The 25,714-nt window shown below is 41.7% G+C and overlaps 1 pseudogene; it reads left to right on the top strand.

The window, feature by feature from the left end:
* LOC121295903 overlaps window positions 1-25,714 on the top strand; it is a 35,179-nt pseudogene that overhangs the window by 9,438 nt on the left and 27 nt on the right.

Here is a 25,714-nt window from a genome sequence, read left to right on the forward strand (position 1 = left end):
GTGCTTTTAAAATAAACGTTTGCAATATGAAATGCTTAGTATTACAAATAAGCCCAAACGGTGGACAATTAGCTCAAGTTCAACAGCTCTTGCCTTGTGTCTGCCTGCACTGAAAGTATTATGTGTGGCTGCTTTTGTTTTTTTCAATTATTATTATTATATTATTATTATTAAAGCTCTATAAACATGAAGGAAAGGAAGGTGCCACAACAATAGAAATTAACAAGAACATTATACATATTTCTTTTTTGACCTTTAACAATTAAAAGGGAGTGACCTTCTTCTGTAAACAAGTTGTATTTGAGATCCAAATGAACAAGAACATTAAAATAAGACATGCTGTACAACATTTATTTCAGCCCTTGTGCACAGATAAGAAAAAATAGATTTCACTTGAAACTATAGAGGGAGAGAGAGAGATCTATATCATTTTACATCAACTTTATTTGATTGAATATTTGCATCAGGGTTAGCAGACCACTTTTCAGCTTTATTTACTTTTAACTTTCATCTCCTGTAACTTTACTAGATTGCTGCATTTTAAATGTCAGGTTCATGTATTAAGAAAGCAGTATCCCTTATTTGCTAATTTATAAAAAACATAAATAATACCTTAAGTTTAAAAGATTAGTCTGCATTGCCAGTTCTCTCTTGGCAGCCATTTCTGGCTTTCTTTTTAACTGTGGTTTTGGACACTTTTTCAAACATTTGTGTGTAGGTGCTAGTAGTGCTAGTAGTTGCTTTTCAGAGACTTGTGTGGCTCTCTAGAAATACACCTGGAGTGTTTTTCTAGCAACAGAACAAACACAGGAAAATTATTATTATTATTATTATTATTATTATTATTATTATTATTATTATTATTAACTTTGTCATGTTTGTCCAATGGGCAAAGTATAATGGCAAAACTTGTCCCGGGCATTGGGCGATATGAATTGCATAGCTCTGTCTTGTAAGATATGAGCCAGCTGGATCAGCAGCTGCAGCCTGGGATGAAGCAGACACCAGTGTTTATTTTTGTAATCTTGCACATCATGCAATGTAGGTGAGTCATTGCACTGTGATCCTCATATCATGACCTTGATGTATCAGTACACCCCTAGTCCATCACATCAAGGCTACTTCCCTCAGGTTTTGAAGTGTTATACTGCACCAACAAAAGGTGAAAGTGAGCATGTGACAACTACAGGAACATATTTCCCATTCTATTCTTGCACGACACTTGATCTTTGTATCTTTCTTAAATTGCACATTTCATTTAATATGGGTCCAAAAGTGCAGTAAATGTATGCATTGACTGTATAAAAGTGAATAATGTTGGCTCATAATTTTAAGGAATCTGCTGTAATTTAGTCTCAACTCACCACTACCACCCCTGCGCTGACTCGAGAGCGGCGGAGACGAGCACACGCTGTCCTCCAAAACGTGTGCTGTCAGCCGACCGCTTCTTTGCACACTGCGGATTCACCATGCACCACCCAGGAGCTACAGCGTGGGAGGACAACGCAGCTCCCGGGCAGCTAACAGGCAAGCCCGCAGGCGCCTGGCCAGACTACAGGGGTCGCTGGTGCGCAGTGAGCCAAGGACACCCTGGACGACCTAGTGCCCCCCCCCCACCCGCAAGCACCCCAGGGAACGTTCAGCCAATTGAGCACCGCCTCCTGGGAACTCCCATCCACAGTCGGCTGTAGATGTTTTTTTTTTTTTTTTTTTTTTTTTTTTACAAAATGCAAGCAATTTTATAATATGTAATCTGATACTGTGCATATACACTTACGTTTTCATTGCAAATTAATAATCTTTATTTAAGACTAAAAAAAAACCTGCAAAATTTTCCCTGCCACAGTTGGTGAGATTACAGAGTGAGTTAATTGCACAAAGCTCAGTATACTTGGACTGCACTGGCTGTGGTCCTGGACTGTCCCCGTTGCTGTGGTGATTATGTACCAGTGTGTTTATCCAAACAGAGCCCTCTGCTATGACAGCCAGTGGAACACACACAGCAGAGACATGTCCTGTTCAGGAGGGTTTATCAAATGAAGGATTCATTAGAATTTGTTATTTTCCTTTTAGTGTTTTTACTCCATTCCAGGACAAGTTAGATACTCTATTTCATTCACTTATAAATGTTGTTTTAGTAAGAAATAGATTAAATAAACAATTATTTATTTAAGCAATTTTTTGGCAAAACTCCAAAAATGCAAATTCTTAAGTATTCATGCCCTGACCAGAAACATGAAATTAATAGCTAGTTTAGGCACCTTTAGCAATAATAACCTCTTTTAAAAGATTAGGGCATTTGTCAATGAGCTTTTGGCGTGATAGTTTACTTCTTTTGTTTTTTTTTTAACTATTCTTCAGGCAAAATTGTTCCAGTTCATTCAAATTTTGGGGACTTCTGTTATGCACAACCTTCTTCAACTCATACCAAAGATTCTCAGTCAGATGTAGAGTGAGACTTTTACTAGGCCATTCCAGAACCTTGATTTTATTCTTGTGTGCTTTGGATCGTTGTTATGTTGGAACATCCAGTTCCCAGGAGGCGGCTCATAATTGGCTGAGCGCCGCCCGTGCTTGGGTTAGCAGGGCGATGCACGGTAGAGTCCTGCATCGGGTCGTGTACACGCGGATGACCTGCGGTTTCGGGTCAGAATCTGAACTTTTTCGCAAGTTCAGGTGCGGGTCAAAAAATATAATTTTCGGGTCAGAATTTGAATCACCTAAAACATTTTCTGTCCTTTCAGCGTACTCATCCGTAACCATTTCCCAAATAATTAAAAGGTAAATGCACCAATGTTTCCAGCACTAAAGCAGGAGAAGATTAGGAAGGAGTCAGTTGGCTAAGCACTGTTGTCCTCGCTTGTTTGATACATCCCAAGATCTTCTTATCACGTCTGCTCGGTGATATTAAAAATGCCTGTAGATGAGATGTAGCGCAGCGCACAATTTATATCATGTAGTGGATAATAGTTTGACAGGTAAATCACAAGTGTGGAATTCGTTTGGAATCGTATTGAATGAAAATAATAAACATGACTGGATTTGTTAAAACTTGTAATTCTGTTTTTGTAAATGACAGCCACAGAACTGTTTGTGAAAGTAGAGGTGTAGCTCCCTTTCAACTGGTGGGACGAAAGGAATAGACAGGTATTTTATAGTAAAGTAAGTAGAGATAGTTAATGTTACAATGTTAAAATATATTCAGACCACTAGAAAAAGCTACCTGTATAGCCTATTGTATAAACTCAATCCATGGAGAATGGTAGAGATATCTGTGTGAATGAGAGCGTGAGAGAGTCGGCGTAGGTAAAGCCCAAACACTTGCGGGTTCCGGTCGGGTTGCAGGTCTTATTAAAGTGGGCCAGGTCGCGGGTAAGGAGACGGTGCTGCAGTGGGTTCACGGTTTTGCGTCGGGTCCTGTAGTGGGGTCAGAAGCCGGTCGTGAAAATCTGACCTGCGCGGTTCTGTGCACCAGCAAATCCTGTGGCTGATAGGGCGCCTGCGGGTCTGCTGTGGAGCCATACAGATCTGTGTTGTCCCCCGGCACTATAGGTCTGATGGCTTTGTGGATCTGCAGTGAGAAAAAAGACAGCTTGGCAGACACATTTCGGAGGACGCGTGTGTCAGCCGCCGTTCCGCGAGTCGCTGGGGGTTGCAGCAGGTGAACCAGGATTAATATAATACAATCAGCGATTCCAAATTGTTGAGAAAACTGGGGTAAAATCATTGAAAGCAACTATTCACTGTGAATATCTTTAGCAGTCAATCTCGGATTGTTATTAACCTTCGTCACAATTATTATACTTGTTCTTTGTGAAAGAACCTTCTGTCTTCCAGACCAAGGGAGCATTATGACAGTACCACAAGTCTTGTACTTTTTGATAAGAGAAACAATAGTTGAAATTGGGATATACAACAGCTTGGCAATCTTCTTATATCCTTCTCCAGATTTATGACAATAAATAATGTTCTGCCTAAGATCTTCAGATAGCTCTTTACTTCTTCCCATATTGACTTATTGGTAATGACAGCAATCACCCTATGCCTAACCCTTTTACACTCTCTGTCACAAAGACGGCTGCAGTGGGTGACGTCAGACCAGAACCCAGGAACCAACACAAAATAAACAGAGAGGTGGAGTTTTTGGTGAAGCTGAGCGCTTGCTTGCCCTCAGCATTTAATAAATGAACAGACAGAAAATAAAAGATTGCAAGACAAACAAAACACAGGACACGGCACTTTAGCCAAAACAAAGAGACAAACAAAACGGACCTCAGAGACAAACACGGTGAGCTGAAATTATGATTTACCTTACGTTTTTACTTTGTCCTCTCCACACCCGTTCTCCACTCACTAAAACACACAACCCCAAGTGAGTGAAAACATGTTGCTTTTATGCAGCCGTACTGAAACTTGATTGCTAATCAATCATTCAGTTGGAGTCTCGGAATTAATAAAGTGCAATTCCCCATGCTCACATATTATTACATTTTACTTGCACGTGAAGTGCTGCGCAATCCTCATGCCTAAATAAAAATATACATTTTAAACCACTCGTGTTACACAGACCTATTTATATACTGTGTACCAATGACTATACACTAACAGTAACACACTACATGTAACATACAACACAAATAAATAGCCCAGGGGCGGTGCACTTTGCAACACTCTCTAAGAATGTCCACCTACAATCCAGCATTTTCTAGAATTAGGTTCTGCATTATCATATTGAAATTTCTAGCAACTTGTTGACAATACTATCATAGCATCAAAGGATATGAATATTTTTTTTAATTAGCATTTTTTTAGTTTTGCAAAACAAAATGCTGAAATAAATAAATTGTAGACATCTTGTAACTTTTTTCCTCATCCACAAAAGCAAAACTTTTGTTACAAAAGATTTTTCCAGAAATTATTTTGTTTGAGAAATTTCTAGAACTTATAAATATAAATTATTTCTACTTTTGAACCTCTGACACTTTTATATTAAAAATGATTTTTAAATGTTAAAAAAAAAAAAAAAAAAAAAAAAAAAAAAGCTGGCTGCAGACATCAAGTCCAGTACATTACAGCTGGGATCATGTTACATTGGTTTTCTCCACTGATCAGCTTGCAAAATTAGTAATACAGTGTGTTTCATACTCTATCACTAGTCTTGCATTGCCTTACCTAAAGGAATGTGAAAGTATGTGACACCCAGGGTCACAGTCCAAGATTAGTACTACAATTATTTATTTGGCAGACACCTTTATCCAAGGCCACTTATAGGTGCTAATGGGGTGCCTGTGAATCCGAATGGATGGATCTTATTTTGAAGGAATATGGTAGCAGATAGAAACAGGCAGCTAAAATCCAGATGTTCCTGGCCAAAACTAAAAAGAGAAGCCCAAAGTTAGAAGTCTACCTGCCTGTTTTATCTTCAGATGTTCATGTAATGGCTTCATCATGTTCCCAGGCTCAAGCTTTTTAATTCATTTCTAGTATTACATAGTCCATTGTGAGCAGTTTATGGCGGCAGTCCTGTTGAATGCATTGCATTGTCAGTCCGAGCCATGGCACTCCCCTCTGTATAGAGTATAGGGTTCCAAGATCACTGCCAGGCAAGTGGAAATGAGAGAGCCATTTGTACAGCAGTGAGATGACCTTTCAGTCAGAGCTCTATCTCTGCTTCAGACCCACAAGCTCATGTACTGTGCTGGGAGATCAAAACAAAGCTTAGATTTAGACAGAGCCATTGCTGAAAACAATACTTGTACTAAACAGCTTATCTTGTTTCCCTAATTGTCTCACATGCTGGGTAAAATTTATACTTCATTCCACAACGTTTGTGTCTACTGCTTTGAGTTTTTAAAATAGTCTAAAAGTTGGAGTCTTCTAAAGTTTATTAATGTGTTCAGTTTCTGTATTATTTTAGTGTTAGTCATTTTTTCTTTCTAAATTTGACATCTACATGTTGAGTGAAAATTGGAAAAGGCCATTGGATTTCCCACAAAACATTATGAATACTGTTATATTAAACAAATCTTTAGAAACTTTTTTGGGGGTATCGGAGAACAACAATGCAAGCTTTACTTGCCACACAAGGGATTTTTCAAAACAGTAGCTGCACAAAAATAACAGAAGTATAATATAATAGATATATTTTAACTGTCACTTCCCCTGAAAAACATGCCAGTATTAAATGATACGGTTAAAGTCAGAATCTGGTCAATCTTACATTTTTTAAATATTCCATTAACAAAAAACATCGTTGAACAATGTACAGTATTTATTTCTGCAAACACATTTTCCATTAACAAAATAGTCATTAATGAGCTTACAGTAATGCACGACTGAGCAATTTAAATTAGTTTGAACTGAACAATATTGTGATCCACCAACATTCTGGTAAATTTGCATATAAAACAATTCACATGGTGTTGAAGGATATTGTATTCAAAAATACTAGTTTGATGAAAAAAATAACACTGTTAAATGCAAATGAAATCGTTTAGGATCTTAGTTTTTCAGCAGACAATCCCACTTTTGTTATGACATAAAACAACTGAAGAGGCTCCTGATTGCTCCCTTGATCACCAGAACATGCAGCTCGGTGATTGGGCACCTGTTTTGATCAGTGATGAATCATGGATTCAACGGTCCTCTAATAATCAAGGTGTTTTGAGCGAGAGAGCCTGGGGAAGAGAACGATTTGCTCAATGGAACATCTTTTGGAGGGGACTCACTTAAGATGGGGGAGGCATCTGCATTGGAGGTCGTGCAATTCTCATTGTTTCGAATGGAAGGATTTACAGCTCTTCAGCACAATTTGCTGGTGCAATTGGTCCAGAGTATGTTTTAATATGCAAGATAATACCTGATGTCATACTACCAGGATTGTCAGATTATCTTGAGAACTTATGAACCGGTCAGCAAGAAGTCCAGACCTTGATCCCATAGAGCAACCAATGGGACCTTCTAGGACGTTGTGTTCATGAACATTGTTACCCTCCACGTGACATCAGAGAATTATTAAACTGAATGAAAAACTGACTCCCAGAAAACAAAACTACGGGCATTTGGATTTCCATGGGTCTCTGTGGCAGAGTAGTTGCAGGACGTCATGGACCCAGGAAGAAGCAACACAAAACAAAGAAGGATGATATGCACAAACAGTGCTGCTGCGCTTATATTTTAATTGAATGAAAAAATGAAAGATTTAAACAACAAAAGACACAAAACAAAAAGGCGCGTTGGCCAAACAAATAAATAATAACAGTAACAAGTACCGTGCTGGTTAATGAACCAGCACGTCTAGCAATTGTTATTTCTGATTATTTAGACTCACATCTCGCCTCTGACATTCTAATCCTAATAAGCCTGGAGTGTGTCTTTTTATAGTCTGTGGCTGGAGCCTTAATTACCTAATTTGATACAATAATTACCTTAAGGCTCCAGCCACATTCCCATGAGGGTCCTAGGGAAGGGGTTTTAACCTCATCCCTACCGACTGCACATTATAAGACCAGCTTTCTCGCCGGCCTCAAACAGCATAAAAATACAATACAATTATATAATAATAATAATAACACATAAGTAAATAAATACAAAGGGGTGCCACCGCTAGGAGCAGAACAGCAAAAGCTGCCTCCGCCACCTCCACCACCAGCAGCAGAGCAGCAGGAGCTGCCTCTGCCTCTGCAGAGGGTGAATGCACCAGCACAGAGGGTGAATGCCTGTTGGGTCCCTTTCCACCAGCAGAGGACGAATGCCTCCTGTATGACTTCTGCCACCATCACGAGGAGAGGAGCTGGAGCTGCCTCTGCCTCCATCACCATCAGGGGAAGAGGAGCTGGAGCTGCCTCTCCCTTCACCAGAATGAACAGGACTAGATGCTGGCGGTCCTCAGCAACCCTTGCATAGGCTGCTGAGGGAAGCATGGGGAAGAACCGCCCGGCCGTAGTGGCCGAGAAGAGGGCCAAAACCTTCACCCCAGCTTGTTCTGACTCCTTGTCTCGCTTCGCCCAAGGATGCCTGCCTGGGGTTGCCAGCTGTGTCGCATCACCTGGGGTTGCCTGCCGCTTTGCATCGCCTGGGGCTGCTGGCTCTGCTTCACTTGGAGTCACCAGAACTGCTTCGCCAGGGGTCACTGTCAGCTCTGCTTGGCCGCAGGGGTCAGGCCGGAATCCCACCAGGGGGAGCTACCGGCTATGAAGAAGAGGGGAGAGGTCAGGAGAACACCTTTCCCCGCAGCAATTTCGTTGCAGGAGTTCTTGTGGCTGGAGCCCCACAAAAGGGTGCTGCCGACTACGAAAAAGGGGGAGGTCGGGGGACCACCTGCCCCCACAGCCTTTCCGCTGCCAGAACTGCCCCGGCTGAATGGGTCAGTCAGAGCAAACCAGGGGCGCCTCTCCCATCTGGGTGCAACCAGCAAAACCTGTACTCTCTCCACCCTGATCCTCTCTAGTGTCAGGGGTAACAGCAGTAGCGGAAGGAACGCATACAAGAGCCCCTGTGGCCAGGGGTGAGCTAGCTTGTCTACTCCCAGGAGGCCCCCGTCTCTCTCCATAGAGAACCATAGGGGACAATGAGTGGACTCGACTGTGGCGAAGTGGTCGACTTGTGCAGTACGAAACCTCTCTCAAATCTGTTTCACCACGTGAGGGTGCATTCTCCACTCCAAGCTATCTGGAGCTCCTGTGGAACGGAGGTCTGCTGCCCTGTTGTCCACACCGGGGAGGTGAACCGCCCTGATGGAACGCAAGTTTCTGTGCGTCCAGGACAGGAGTCCGTGCGCTGCGTGGTGAAAGCCCGGCGAGCGCAAGCTGCCTTGGTGGTTTATATAAGCTACCACTGTAGTGTTGTCCGTCTGGACCAGCACATGTTTGTGCACTAACTGCTGATGAAAATAAGATTGTGCCAGGGCTACTGCTTGCAACTCTTGGGCATTTATATGCGCTTGCTGCCAATGTCCCTTCCACTAACCTCTTATTCCTCTCCCATTCCAGACCACTCCCCAGCTCAGGCTGGAGGTGTCCGTAGTCACAACCTCCCTTCAGTAAGGGGAGCCGAGGGGAGATCCTAGGCACAGATTGCCAGGGCGGAGCCACCACTCCAGTGTCTTCCGGCATTGTCTGGACACTCGCACCAGCCGGTATTGATCGCGGACTGGGTGCAGCTTGAGCATATTTACCCAGGCTTGAAGCGGGCGCCTTCTCAGCAGCACTAGGGGAAGGATTCTTGAGGCGACTTCCATCAACCCCAACAACCTTTGAAATATTCTGACCTATAGAAGAGCATTCTCTCTGAGTTGTGAGAGTGTGACTTCCAACGACCGATTCCTGTCTCCCAACAGTGAGGTAGCATGCTCATAGAGTTCAGTTTGATCCCCAGGAACACTGTGGACTGAGATGGTACGAACTTGCTCTTCTATTGATGTATGTATGGAGAGAGCCTTAACTTCGTCACATGATCTATGACCTCTCTGGTGTGCACCTTGGCGCGTGCTTTGGAACGTGTGCAAACTAACTAATCGTCCAGGTAGTTCAAGATATGAATACCCCGCAGCCTGAGTGGAGCCAGTGCTGCATCCTTGCACTTGGAAAATGTGCGGGGCACCAGCAAAAGGCCAAACGGCAGCACGCAGAATTTGTAAGCGTTGCCTTGAAAGACGAAGCGCAGATATTTTCTGTGTGCGGGACGGATCGGGACATGGAAGTAGGCGTCTTGCAGGTCAATCGATATGAACCAGTCGCCTGGTTGGACAGACTGGAGTATACGCTGTGTGGTCAACATTTTGAACTTCCTTTGTTTGAGGAACATTTTGATGACCCTGAGATCCAGAATAGGTCTGAAACTGCCATCCCTCTTGGGCACCAGGAAGTATCTGGAATAGAAGCTGTTGAGGGCATAGCTTGGGTTTACTAAGCGCACAGCATTCTTCTGATGAAGATTGGTGGTCTCCTGTTGAAGGAGAATCGCTGGTTCGACGGTGCTAAGGGGCACACCCTTGAAGGGTGAGAGTAGTGAGAGAGTTGCGTAGGCCCGAGCTGGAAGGTAGCTGAGGCCGAGTAAATCAACGTAGAGGACAGCGCTGTGAGCCCATGGGGTCTCCCTACAGCACCACAATAGCCAGCAACGGTATAACTAAACGAGGCAGTAAAAGAGAATAAAAAGCTGATCACCAATCTCAGATAGAGGGGTCGAAACCAACTCTAATCAATAGAAAACTGTCGACGTGAGACTAAGACAATGAGCAATCTCAGAAACACTCGAAAGTGGTATCTTACCATGTTATTATTTAATTTCTAGGTCGAAACCACACAAATCAGCCAATTTCGGAACAAAGAAAGCACGAGGCAATCTATGACCAGTCTCAATGAGTGAGAGAGAAAATGGCGATATGCTACTGTGAGGATGACTCTCTTCAGCAGGAGGTGGGAGGGACTTCCTCCTCACAGCAGGGACCTGATAGGGCAGCTTTTTTTATATATGCTCAGTGATTGACGGTCAGAGAGGCTCTTCCCATTCGGTAATGGTTGTCATTACACTTGAAAGGGAACTGCATTCCGAACAGAAGTGCACTTAGGGGTTAGGTTTATGGAATTATCTTGTCAGCTACAATCACTTCAATGTAAACTGCTGACAATGAAAGTGTATGAAAGTATTCTCTTGTTATTTCCACAGAGGAACAGGCTTGGATCCTGCAGCACTTGAAGTGTTGCAAGCAGCGGTCAGTATGGCAGGGGTGTGCAGACTGGATGATTTCAGCGCGCTCCTCATCTGGGTGCTGCTGCTCACTGTCACTGAAGGAGGTGGATCTAACTCACTGAAACGTAAGCGGAATAACCAGCACTTTTAAAAGAATGCCGTACCTCCCGTTAACCTGGTAACATTCTCTCAAGGGCTTTTAAAAGCACGCCGTACCTCCTGTTAACCTGGTAACATTCTCTCAAGATCATTTTAGCTTTGCTGTTGATCCTTCTGTTTTCCAGAATGTTTGGGGGCTACAATAAAGTCTCCCACATTGGTATTAAACACATAATATTTGGGATAGTTCTTGTGTTGGTAGATGTGGGACGGTTACATTTCCAAGATATTTACTGAGCTGAGACTCAGAGTACAAAATGGGCTGCAAATACCCCACCCCCATTCGTTCAGTTATGATTAATCAGTTCCACTACTTATGAATACTTTGTGTAACGTTTTAAAATGATTGTAGCAAACAAAATAGTTCCATAAATTGTACCATGCACACGTGTGTTTTCATTTAACATGATATCTGGTACTGCACTAGGTTAAAGAAATCTCTAAGCCAGTAAAATGTTTTTTTTTTTTTTTGCCCTGAAGACACTGCTGATGAAATGACCTAAGAAATAAGGCAGTAGCAGGCTTCCTGGAAAGCAAGACAAGAAAAACTCTCTCCTTTGATACAGTAATACCATTGAAATTATTTTATAAGCTATCATTTTAACTTCAGTGTTTAGGGTGTATTTTGGGGGGCTCTTGCTGCCCAAGCTGTGTGAAATACACCCCTGCACACAGTGTATTGCCTGTTCTGATGCATGATTTATATAGCCCAGCAACAGCTGTGGACTCACAGTAAAAGAGATGTTTTAACAGCCACAAATTAGAATAGAAAGCTTGGCTTTTTCCTTTCTGATGGAAAGCACACAAAAGTCTCTTTCAATATCACTCCATCTCTGTGAACCCTCCCATCTCTCTCATACAGCAGCTGCGGAGCCTCCACTGCGATCACAGCTAATTGACTGGTTTTCATATGCAGTTATTTGGCTGAGCTGCAGTTCCAACACTCAATCATTTTGAAAAACTAAAAGAGAAGCAGCATATTAATATTCAATGATACCACTATTTTTTTTTTTTAAATATAAAAATGAAAACATGACAGTTATAAAGACAAAAGCAAAGACAGTTTTGAAAAACTGTTTTCAATTCAATTACAAACCATAACTTTTTATAGTTGCCGCAACCTTTAATATAGCTGCATTGTTTCTATTATGTAATTTCATTGGAAAATAATGTTGAAAAGTAAACTGAAACAGAAAAGGAAACCACTCTCACATTACCTTTTGCTAGTGGGGGATTGGTGTTCCTTGTCATCCTTTGTAGCCTATGGTTAGCAATGGGAAAGAAGACTGTGGGCCGTGATGCAAGTACTGTATTTATTTACTTACTGTTCCATTTTGTGACTGAAGGTTTATTTCTGTTTTGCAAATACTGTAACGACTGTTCAATTTTGTGAGTGTGCTTTCACTGTTATGCAACTCTTGAAATGAAACACAGCAAAAACGGTTTTTTTTGATGATAAAGAGGGAGTCTTAAGAACTAATTTGTATGTTTTTTTTCTTATTGTTGTTTTTTGAAAAAATGAACAAAAATCCATCTTGAAAGCAAGCATATATGTGGTGCAAACTGTTTATATTTATGTAGCAGGGTGAGCAGCCCTGTTCAGTATTTATTTTAGAACAGAGTTTCCCCCTCCGCTCCTGTATGGTGCGTTTGTTATTGTTTTGGTGTAGGTTTTGTTTTTGCAGTGTGGATGGGAAGCCCCATCTACATTAAAAACTTGTGCAAAAGGTGACCATCTCCCAAGTTAATTAAGTGATTCATTTGTTGCTAATCGGGAGATGGTCACCTGCATAAAAACCTGCAGCTCTCTGCACTCCGGGTGGGTGTTGCCCAGCCTGACCTTGGGCTTTGTTATTGTTTGTGTTCGAGATTTTGTTTTTGTTTAAATCTTTTATTTCGCTCTGTGAGCAAGTGTTTATTTTTGTTTAAATATTTTATTATTTTTTGAATTTACAATAAACGGCACACACTGCGCCTGTGAACTGCAGTTACCTGACCTGTCTGTGTTTCTGTTCCGCCCTCTGGCCTGATGTCACCACAATGCCACTTCCTGCCACATCGCACCAAAACCGCAACTTTAATACAATATATATATATATACACACACACACACACACACACACACACACACACACACACACACACACACGTACTTGCAGGACAAAAAGCTGGAAACTGTTGCCTTAATGCCCACTATAGGCAACCGAGATGGTGTAGGATATTTATTGGACTGAAAAGGGTAGTAATTATTATTACCACCTTTGAGGTCTTCAGTGAGGTACATCTGTGTATTATTTCTTATAAGATAAACCAAACCCCACAACTTATTGGCACACGACAAGATTAAGAAAGAGCTTTGGTGCTCCTTGTTGGTGCTACAGCAGCATTTCTATAAAGTCTGTCAGGAAGTGATGGATTTATTCTGAATTTAACTGAAAATTGTGAAATTCCCCATTTTGCTTTTCTTTTGATTAAATAGCATTCCGATGTTTTTTGAAAAGCTCTCTCTGGAAAAGTTTATTTTTACAGAGAAAAAAGCTTGCCTGCAGACAATTAGAAGAAAATAATATGCAAATAGTCTTTTGTTGATCATTTCCCAAACTCTGCTTTGTCTCGACAGCTCTGGAAGTTTCAAATATTTGTAATGGCAAGGGAGCAGCGTGTTCCCAAGGAATGTGGTAAACAAATACGCTCACACACAAACTTAAAATGAAATGCAATGTATTGACCATTCCTCAGTGATTACCACCCTCAAGTCCTGGGAACTCTACAGCAACTCCAGAATGGCCCTTACTTTTAAGAACGGTATTTGAAACAGAAGCACCTACCAACAGAAAATTTAACATCAGCCCTCTATTCAAGCCTGCCACATCTACTGTACAGATATGTACTATATGTTGCTCACTTACTTCATTCATCAAAAAAAACAATTAGGAATATGAGCTCTAACAAATCTAAAATGCATCCTAACCTGAGGGAAAACAAAGCCACTTTTTCAAGGAACAGTGGTTTGAAATCTGGTTCCAGGAGACCGGGAGACCTAGTTTGAGACAACTTTGCTGCATCAGACCACAAGGGGGTGGATTGCACACATCGAGATCAAGATTCAATCAAATCCTTGACTAATCCCAGATTTATTTCTGTTGTGCATATCAAGATTGGCCACGGATCTACAAATCCAAGATTGTATCTAGGATTCACTCAGTAATCCAGGATTGCTGCTGTCAGTAGCGCAGTTTGAGTCTAGGATTCACTCGGTAATCCAGGATTGATGCTGTCAGTAGTGCATCTTGATTCTAGGATTCATTTGGTAATCCAGGATTGATGCTGTCGGTAGCACAGCTTGATTCTAGGATTCGTTCGGTAATCCAGGATTGATACTGTCGGTAGCGCATCTTGATTCTAGGATTCACTCGGTAATCCAGGATTGATGCTATCGGTATTGCAGCTTGATTACTGTGACGGAGAGCGAATGAATACGAATCAACAATCTCCCTCTCGACCGGTGAGGGCACTGTACAACAGGAGCTGCGGGCTTCCTACTGAATGGTTGGGCAGTTCATCCCAGTGACAGTCGGGAGCCGGCCATTCAGGAAGAGGGCAGCGTTACGGTACCTGGAGTCATCGCCCTAGTACGGTGAGCGAAGTTTCAGTCATGAATTGGAGGAGACGTGATTGAACTAGCTATCGGAGGGGGCGGGGCTTAGGGTACTTTAGGGGGCCGTGACTCCGTAATCGTCTCCTTTGTTGTGGTTAATGGGAGGAGACAAGGACGGAACCTTGAATGAAGTGTGGGTTCATTGAGAAGTGTTATGTTTGTTTTGCCAGACGGCTGATACGAAGCTGGAGCTGCAGCGAGAAGCCCGGACCTGAACGCGCACGAGCACCAGCACTCAGAGCACCGCACCTGCACCAGAGCACCCAGTTTGGAGATGTGTTTTCTGTGGTTATTATTTCGGGACTGCAACCCCTTTGTTTTGTAGCTGGTAATACCCATTGCTGGGTAGAACCAGCTTTATTATTTTGAGTCCAGTTTTTGCTGGCAATACCCATTGCTGGGTAGAGCCAGCTTTATTATTTGAAACCCGGTTTAAAGGGCATTAAAAGAAACCTGACCGGTAAACTTTGTGTTTGTCCTTTGCTGGAGCACCTCAAATCACCTATACACCGGAGCACTACAAACCACTTTGCCACATTACGAATCATTGTTTCATGACATAGTAGTCAGAGCATCGTCATGGCAGCAACTTTATTTAATTGGCTCGAAAAAAACCTTTTATCAAATTTAGTATTTAATAAATTCAAATCATTATTAAAATAAAAAGACAGACAATGAAACATTGGCACTGAAGGAACCTACCTGGGGACAGATTACAACAGAATTCAGTTCCCACAGAGAAGTAAACTGTCAGGAAATAAAGAAATTCAAATGATTGTATACAAATTTGAAGGCTAAAGCCAAAAAATAAGTTGCCAGGTACAAACGAGAGCACCATGTGATCTGGTTATAAATCTCCCTCCCGACCTGTGAGGGCGCTAAGTAGCAAGAGGGGAAGTCTTTGGACAGGCTGGCCTGACAATTCATTTCCTGGGTCGGGAAGTCAGTCATCCTGGAAGAAGGCGAGACTCCGTTGCAGGAACGTATTGACCCGGTAGGTAAATTAGCTATCAGCTGCAGGCAATAGAGACAGCTGCAATTGCTTACCAAGGGGTCATGCGTGATAGCATAAAGGGGCTGGAGAATCGTAAATCTTTTCCTTCGCTTGGTTTATATTGAGAAACTGGAAGGACCATGTGAGACGCAGAGAAAGCATTGTAAAAGTATTTCATAAGTGTTTGTTTGTTTTACGTGTTGTTAGTAATTGTCTTGTTTGTTAAATCACCAGACGGCTAAACACGAATCCGGGACTGTTGCCATGGGCCAGCACCAAACTGGATTAATACTGCACTACAGTCACGGTTAACATTGTTATCACCAATTGTTCACAAATATAGCATGTATTATATTGTACCACAAGCACTGAGAGCACTCACTCTGGACTTGGATCGTGTGTGTGTCTAATTGTGTGTGTTTAGTACTGTGCTTATTGTTTACGGGACTGCAACCCTTTTCACTACTGTGCAATACACATTGTTGTGTATTGCCAGCTCATTATTATTCGCTGGCTGGTCATCAGGCCATTGGATTAATAACCATTAAACAAACCATTTCACCCGTACTTTGTTGTCTGTTTGTTTCTTGGGATTACTGCACCAGCACCGCACCTGCTATACACCTGCTACTAATTGTCACTTTGCCACACCCCCCACAACCATTGATAGCATTTCTCAAACATGTGGAGTTCTTGCCCTAACAATTTAATAATTTGAGAAATCTGTACGATAATGATGCCTTCAACAAGAAAGCTTCTACCGGGGTAATAATATTTAGTCAGACAGTTGTATAGATTTAAAAAAAACAGGATATTTAGTATATATTGGTCTTGAAATAATAAACAACATATTTGGTAGTGAGTAGATGTGCTGATTACCGCATTTAAGTTTGTGTTATGAATTTAAATAATTAACCACCCAATAATCAAATCAACTAAAACATTTATTCCACAGATTGGATAAAGATTTAATTTTCTTTGGTTATATATTTTAGGTAGCTGATGAGTTGTTTGAAGACCTGTCTGATGCGGACGCCTCTCATTGTAGCTATGCTGTAGCTGTAGCATCACCTCCTATAGAGCAAGCACCACCCACTTTTACTTCACGTCCTGCAAAGAAAATGAGATCAGAAACAGCTGACCCTGGCCTCGCCCTGCTTGAGATAGCTCGTAAGGACCATGACATTAAAATGAGAATCTGTGCATTAAAAGGGGAGAAGCTGAGATTACAACTAGCTGAGATTACCTTTTCATAAATATCAAACTTTATTCAAACCAAAATTAAAGACAGAATGAGTTAAAGCTTTGTAAATAGAGCCCATAATCTCAGAGTACGTCAGGCACCACCAGTGTGTAACCGTTAACCTGTACCTGTACATGTATATATATATTTTAAGCTTTTATTTTCGCAATCATTATTGTTGTAAAGTAACAAACCGCTTGAGCCTTTCAATTCAATCCTGCCTCCGTCTAATCTCTGTCCCAAACTGTTCTTTCCCCTCAAAGTAATCTACTAAATACTGGTGAAATAGTAATTGGTTATTTTACCCTGTTTTAATTCATGATAAACTGTCTCGCCAACTTCTGTCTCATCGCCTGTCCACCTTAATGTCTCTCATCTATAGGAGACAGTGGGATAGTTTCATCAGGAGGTACATCTGCTTGGAAATCCCGAAGCCCTGCTCGTCTACTGAAATTTTGCAAAACTGCACATGCCACTGTGATCACAAGAGACCTTTCCAATTTAACACGACGAAATGTTAACCCTGGAAACTTCTTTTTAAGAACTCAGAATGTCCGTTCAGTCACATTTCTAGTCTGTGCATGAGCCTTGTTGAAACGTCTTTTGTGACCAGATCCAGGGTTTAAAATTGGGGTCATTAAATTCTGCCAACAGGGGTAGCCATTGTCACCTAAAATATACCGTCAATCTCACTGTTTTCAAACTTGGCACAGACAACACTGTTTTCAAATATTCCAGAATCATGTGTAGATGGATAGTTTGTTCTGTTGGAAAAGTTATGTATTGCTCTCATAAAATTGCAATAGCTTCAATGATGCTGTGAATTAGTTGACGCATCAACAGGAAACAAATCACTGATTACATTTTGAAACAACCTTGTGGCATAAAAACTCACTGTTATTAACACTTGAATGAGAGGCTGAAGAGGGTCTTTTTTGTCTCTGTATCTGACGATTTGTGGTTTTAAAAGCTCCACCAGCCCGATTATACTTTCTTTTCTCGTACGGAATCTCTGCACAAAACTTTCATCATTAAATTCAACAAATGGATTGCTACAATCACGAACAATACGATATCTAACCAATGTTACATCCCGAGTTTGTCTAACAAGTTCAAAACAACCAGCAGCCATAACTTCACAACAATCCATCTCAATCCCCCCTCTCACCAGGATTGGAATGTAATCTATTATCGAACGTGAATCTTGATGTGCGCAACGGAAAAAAAATCTGTCAATCCAGGATTGAATCCGAGATTCAGTACAACCCTGGTTGAATCTCAATGTGCTCAATCCACCTCAATTTCTCCCCTAGTGTACCATGCAGTGGCCTGAAACCTAATCTGCTGAAACCAAGTTCCAAGCTACAAAGAGGCTTCGTGTTCCCTCAGCTTTACAGTGCATTAAGTCCAAAGAGTTACGAAATCCAGCTGGATGCCAGTGATTGTGGCGCTTGCATGATTTTGGTTCTCATTACTTGGCAGTGCCTTCTGCATTCTGGTGTTTCTCTTTACCTCTCAGAGTCGGACACACTCTGTGTGTTTCAGGACAAGAAGCACCGAGCAGGAGAGAGGTGGCACCCATTTCTGGAGCCCTATGGATTTGTGTATTTTATTAACTGTGTCTCCAGCAAGGTATAGTGCCTTCAGTTTATCATGGAATCAGGCACCGTCCCTTCTGAAAATGTGTGTGAAGGAAAATACGAAACACACAAAGCTTTATGAGGGATTATTTTGTTTGTTTTGATTCATTAAATAGAGCTGGATATTTAGGGAACCTTTCTTGACTTTTGTTGGCTCTTTTAAGGTCCTACAAATTCATGATCATCATCATAATAATAATAATAATATAGAAATAAATCAACTCAAAATTGTACACTATTTAATTTTCTGCTTAAACGCTAAAGTGTACGCACCACTGTGACCTCAGAAGAGCTTTAACTTATTTAAAAACAAGTTTGGTATTCCTGAACCTTTTTTAAACAGCAGAGAACATTTTCATAAATATCAAACTGTATTATTTTTATTCAAACCAAAATTAAAGACAGAATGAGTTAAAGCTTTGTAAATAGAGCCCATAATCGCAGAGTACGTTAGGCACCACCAGTGTGTAACCGTTAACCTGTACCTCTGCAATACTCTGCCTCTAGAGGATATAAGAAGTATTGCATTATTTAATGATACTTTCACCAGAGCAGGGCTTCTCAGACTTGTCCTGGGGACCCGTGTGTCTGCTGAGCTCTCAATTACTTAACTAGTCCATAATTTAACTGATAATTTGTTTAATTAGACCTTTTAACTTGTTTTCAGCTCTTAAACAGTTGCAGATTTCAAGTTAGCTGTAACATTTAAAAAAAAACTATTTAAAAAAAGGTATAATTAAAAAAAATAGTTAAATTATATACACTGAGTGTACAAAACATTAGGAACACCTTCCTAATATTGGTTTGCACCCCCTTTTGCCCTCAGAACAGCCTCAATTCGTCGGGACATGGATTCTACAAGGTGTCGAAAGCGTTCCACAGGGATGCTGGCACATGTTGACTTCAATGCTTCCCACAGTTGTGTCAAGTTGGCTGGTGGTGACTATCTACTCCGAATAGCTCGTTCCATCTCATCCCACAGATACTCAATTGGATCCAGTCACTGTGTACTGTGCAGTTTGTGTTGGTTGTAACATTCTGTGTAAAGCATGTCTCCTGTGTAGCAGAGTGGCAATGTGGTGTGTAATCAAGTGAAGTTCCCGGTGAGTCAGTGTACCAGTCCTGTCCCTGTCTCCCAGCAGTGCTGCCCTCGATACCCAGGTAAGAACTACATTATTAAAGTCATTGTATAAAAAAAAAAGCATTGAATTCCATAAATCTAACCTATTTTGCACATTAATTAGTACACAGTTTGACACGTCCTGTCACCATACAACATAATACCTTCCGTCTTTATGCAGTGGGTTATTTTCAATATACAATGCAAAACCAACTGTTGAATGAGCAAAATTGTTTAGCAACTTGCCTTAGAAAAATCATTGTTAAGTCTTGGAAAGCCATTCTTCGGGGCTAAATTCAAGACCTAATCAAGACTGAAGAACTCTACTTGCATTGGTTGGGTTTCAGCTGTTGTTCCTGGCAAATCCTGCTGTTCAAAGGTTCCAAATGCAAAAGATTTAAGTTGTGTCAAAACAGCAAACAAAACCTCAATCACACAACTCCCAGGATAGCTTTCCCAGCCAGCTGTGCTTAAAGCAACTGCAGGGAATCACATTAAATGATTCTTCAAGGTGAACTGGTCATGTACTTGTGAGATGCAAACATTGCCTGAATTTCAAATATGTGGGGTCACTTTATATAAAGTAGACCACAATTTTGATCTCGCTCTTAGTATTAATGGATGGCACAAGTTTTTGGCACACGGGTCAGTCTGTCTGGCTCCTAGAGTTTTGACTGCCCAAGGCACATGCAGGCTTCCTGTTACTGATTGGGAACATATTTATAACTCTCCTGGTAGTCATATTTATAACTCTCCTGGTAGTCATATTTATAACTCTCCTAGTAGTCATGTCAAACTAACACGGTTGTGTTTGTGAAATGTTTTGGATTTATTCTCATTGTTTTTACTCAAGCCCTTTTGCAGCTTTTCGAAAAACCAAATGCTGTCACTGAAGAGCGTCTCTTTCTTTTCAGAAGAGTTCTCCTCTCCCTTGGTCTCTAAGGTCAATGGAAAGGCCTGCAGCTATAATGGAGTCGTCTACCAACACGGGAGATGTTTGCGGCTGAAGGGCTGTTTCTCAACCGACTGGCCGATCAGTGTGCCCAGTGCAGCTGCTCTGTATGAGGGGATCATTACATCACGTTACCTTCACAAAGATCTTGGGTGGCAAGGCCTTGTTGAAATACTCAAATTGGAATACATACTCATTAGCCACTAGCTGGAGAGTCATTCCACAAGGTTTACAGGACACGCATTCATTGAATCAGTTTAACCAGCTGCTCATTTAGCCCCAAGTCCTGAATCAGCATGACCAGCTGAAATCCAGCATACACCAGTGCAGGTTATTGCTGGAGTTTCCAGAAGTGACTGTGGCACTACAATGAAACACAATGATACCATATTTTGGGGGCAGTAGTTGCACAAGGGCCACTACAAAGGGACGAGGCTGGCATGGGTACAATGATTCCACAGTAGTTTTGATATGTCTGTGACAGAATGAATACACATTGTATCCATTATGATACCACGTCAGCACCACAGCCAAGTACTGTTCCACTCATGAACGTTTTCATTGTCAGACCATGGAGTTGGTGTACCACGAAACAATCATGGTGAGCAATGTTACCCTGGTTTACCCGCTGTCTGAAGCATTCCGACACACTGTGATTTCCTGTTCTTACAATGGGTCCAGCTGACTGATGTGTTTAATCAGGCGTTCCATCATTTGTTTCAGGAAGGGAATGTGTACTGCGGGCTTGTGGCAAAGTGGCTAGTGGAGGGGAACAGGTATAGCGGTGATGCGATGCAGGAGTGACAGGCAGACAACAGTTTCCAGTGAAAAGGTGCTTTTATTTATAATCCAGGTCTGGTGACCGTAAAATAATAAATCCCCGGCGATACACAACAATGTGTAAAGCGCGGAGATAACAAAAACAGGGCACAGTCCAGAAAAAAATGAACCCACGGTCACCAGTCCTGGGTGAGTGCAGACGTGAGGGTGCGTGGTGAATACACAGATACGGTGGTGTGCAGGGGTGCTCCGGACAGGGCTGACCCTTTGCGACAGCTCCGGAGTAGTGCTCTAACTGTCTACAGTGAAACAAACACAGACAGTTAATAAACAAACACAACACCTAATCACAAAAACACTGCGAGTTCCACTCTCGCTCCTTCTTCCTCCAAACGTTCTACCCAAACGAAGGAAAAGATCAGCGTTACCCTGGCCCCTATATGTAATCCCGCATGATATCTAGGTAAACGGTTGCAGCTGCCTTATTACTTGCAGCTGCCTCTCGTTTACCTTTCAAATCAATACGGTCTTACAACAGAGTCTCGCTTCTTTCCAGGCTGACCCACTTCCCTGACCCGGAAACGAACTGTCAGGCCAGCCCTTCCAGATACTTCTCCTCTCGTTCTTTAGCGCCCTCACAGGTCGGGAGGAAGATTCATCACCAGAACTCATGTTTCCGTCACAGGGCTCCATCCCAGTGTCTGTCCCTGACTCCTGTTGCCAGGTGTGCAAAGGTAAAAAGGAAGCTGAACAGTTAGCATTACATGCACATGCTCTGCAGGCAGCCAGAGCTCTTACAAATGAAGGATCTTCAGTGCCTGAGCAATAGGAATTTCTGAAGTGAGCTGGTTTTAGAAATGACTACTATGGATGTGCAGCTGCTGTTTCTGCCCCCTCTGCCGCTGTGAGTTAGTCAATTGAATGAAATCAGAGTTCAACCAAAAGCACTGGTTGAAAATCTGCATTTGTTAGCAAGCCTGGTAGATCGTGGTCAAAGAAAAAAAACAATAATAGAGAAATACAAAAGAAAATCACACAGTCTAGAAGCACCTGCTTAGTTGCATAATTTTTCTTTGTTGCTATACTGTAGTGTACCTGTCTCAAATGTGCAGTTTTTAAAGAAGTACTAAAACACTACAGCAAATATGTATCTTCATTCTCAAAAAGCTGATGCTGTCCCAGTTTAATTGCATTTCTGTTTACAAGCCATGCTTTCAGCTATTTCTGTACTTCCTTGGTCATCTCACCAGACTAAATTGTTCCCACCCCTTCAATGCCTCTTTTTTTGTGTCATTAACCAACCAGCTGCTTTCCCTATTGACTGACATGATTTACCACCAGTAAAATTACTCTGAAGGAAGACAGTGCTGAGGTGAAATTGCCTTTGAAGTGAAACACTAACACCCTTCCTAAAAGCATGTCATACCTGTCGAGACGTGTCCTTGTTTAAAACTCTGTTCCTTTTCGTCAGGAGACAGGGATTCTTCGTGGGACCAGGGTGACGGGGAACCCTTCTGACAGCCCTCCAACAGAGAAGCTGTGTGTGCACTATTTAGAGGGCACTGTTCTGTTCTCTCTCGCAGCCGTACTTTATTAGAAAACTGAACATTACTGTCAGACACTGGAGCTTTAGTTTTTGCTAACAGGAAGATGCTGATTTTATTTCAGATGGACTTATCTTACTGCCATCATAGTTATATTATGTTTAATCCATGTCACATAATTCTGGTTATGGCACCACAGCCAAACCATGGTCAACTCATACACTGTTCAAAGCATGGCTGCATATGCTTTACTGAATGTCATGAGTTGAACCTTCTGTCAAACCTGTGGAATCTATCAATAAAACAATACATATAATAATATTAGTAAATTATAAAGACAGTTAAGTATGCATAGTTATTGTACTTGTATTTTGAAGTGTATCCCAATTTTCAATACCTAATGTATGGTGTACATTAAGTTAATGATGAACTCTGGCGTGTAAATTGATGTTAACACAACCTGCTGCTGTCTGCAATTTCAGAGGCACTTCTATCACCGAGACCCTGCCTGCCTCTGGGAGGCCTCTGTTCAGTCTGCCCCACCCCTCGGGCTCCAGAACTCACCAGGGCCTGCTGTCTGACCACCAGCAGGCATCCGGGACCATCGTTCAGATCGTCATCAACAACAAGTACAAGCATGGGCGAGGTGAGAGCGGTCGAACAGGGCCAGCCTAGAGCAGGAGGGCCACAGTGAACAGTACGAGATGGGATTCTGAGCTGTCATATCCTAGAGAATGACTCGAATGACTCGTTTATAAAACTGCCTGTCCTTCATATCACTGATTTACTGTATGGGAATAGGATCCTGGCAGATCCCTGTTGCTTCAGACACCATGGGCAGGACAAACAGCAGATTTGAGATTTGGAATGGTAACAAATCACACTGTGGCTAAATCATAGAAACACAGTAACACTTTACATTAAATGTCTCTAATTAATGTGTACTTATGTAGTAGTTACATAGGTACCTGTGTACTTACACATAATTACAATGTTATTATGCATTGTTACAATTGTGTCAGAAAAGTGTTAGGGTTAGGCTTAAAGTTAGGGATAGTGTTACGGTTATAGGATAGTGCATAATTGTAAGTACACATGTATTTACTAAGTAACTGCTATGTAAATATACAGTAATTAGAGACACTTACTGTAAAGTGTTACCAGAAACACTTAAACAGTGTCTTCAATGCCATACATTGGGGGTTTGCAATGGAAGATGTTGTATAGAGGCCTGGCAAGTATGCTGTTGACATGAAAGTGTGTGTGAGCTGGCCTGGGCATATATTTTTATAGGGTTCTTAAGACTGCTTTGATTACTGCCAAGTCTTTTTCAATTAAATACATATTAAAACACCATCATGCGTTTTATTGAAAGTAAACTGACCCCTGAAAGAAACCACAAATATTACAAGGCAAGCATGGAAGCTTCACAGCTCCAGCCATAGTAAAAGAGTTTGCCAGCTTAACCGTCATTCTTTTTCTTCTATTTTTTTATTACAATCAAAGAAACAACATCTACAGCCTGGTTCTTTGTTCTTGAACCCAACTAGATATTCTTCCAGACAGATACTGTACAATATATTTAGTACTAAAAAATATTTCACTATAGGATGGTAAGGGAATGTTTAATTGTTCGCATCTTTCTCAAACAAAAAAATATTCCATTACATATACCATTAGTCTAGTTTCTAATAATGCATAGTTTCTCTGCAAATTCAGTAGTTTATTTTATTTAGCTTTTACAGTGTTAGTCAGATGTTTTCTTGGAGGAAAATTATAAACCCAGGTTCTTCACATTACAGCACTAAAATGTATAGTATACACAGTGTTAGAACTTACAGGAACTCTTATTAATATTTGTGGCCACTGTGCATTGCTCTTGCACATATGCCACATGGATCAGCTCCACTGAAGAACCCCTTTGTCTCTCTTCTCCAGTGTGTGTGTCGAATGGAAAGATGTACTCGCACGGAGAATCCTGGCACCCAAACTTGCGCCCCTTTGGAGTCATGGAGTGTGTGCTCTGCACCTGCAATCTCACCAAACAGGAGTGCAAGAAAGGTAGGTAGGTACCCCTGCAAATACCCACACAAGATAGATGGAAAGTGCTGCAAGGTTTGTCCAGGTAAATTCAACTATATATAATATATAATTATATAATTATGAAGGCATTCGTGCACAACAAAGCTTTTTATAACAAAGGTTCTGATCAATATAAGGCAATTTGTATATTAAAGAATGTCTCTACAAAGTTTTTATACAATACTATACAATAGTTCTTAGCAATGGTAAACCAGCCCTCCATACCTCGCTTATCTATTGATATTTGTGGAGTTGGCACAGGTCCCGCATTCAAAAAAACTGTTCAGCCTCTGGATAGACTGCTGTGGGATGTTCCGCCCCTCTTCCTGTGCAGCTGCAGCCAGCTGGCGAAGGTTGGCTGGTTTCGGTTGTCTGATGTGGGTGGCACTGGCGATTTGGTCCCACAGATGTTCTGTTGGACTCAGATCAGGAGAAAAAGCTGGGCACAGCAAGACCTCAATATTGTTTTTTTGAAGTTGTGCAACTGTAATCCTAGCACTGTGTGGTCTTGCATTGTCCTGCTGGAAAATCAATACTTCCAGATTGGCTTGCAGGATCGAAAAAGCTCTTGCCTCAAGGACTTCGTCAATGTATCGCTGAGCAGTAAGGTTGCCCTCAATCTGCACCAAAGGCATTCTTGTGTTAAAGGAGATTCCTCCCTACACCATCACACTCCCACCGCCCCACCACCACAACAGTCAGCATAAATCACCATGACTTCTCCACACACGTTGTCTTCTGTCAGGTCTGTCAAGGGCAGAACACCATTCATCGGTGAATATAACACTCCACCACTCTCTCTGCAGCCACCTCAGATGTTCTGTGGCACACAGAAGACGGCGATTTCGTC

The sequence above is a fragment of the Polyodon spathula genome, chromosome 20 (genome assembly GCF_017654505.1).
Source record: "Polyodon spathula isolate WHYD16114869_AA chromosome 20, ASM1765450v1, whole genome shotgun sequence".
Taxonomy (NCBI): domain Eukaryota; kingdom Metazoa; phylum Chordata; class Actinopteri; order Acipenseriformes; family Polyodontidae; genus Polyodon; species Polyodon spathula.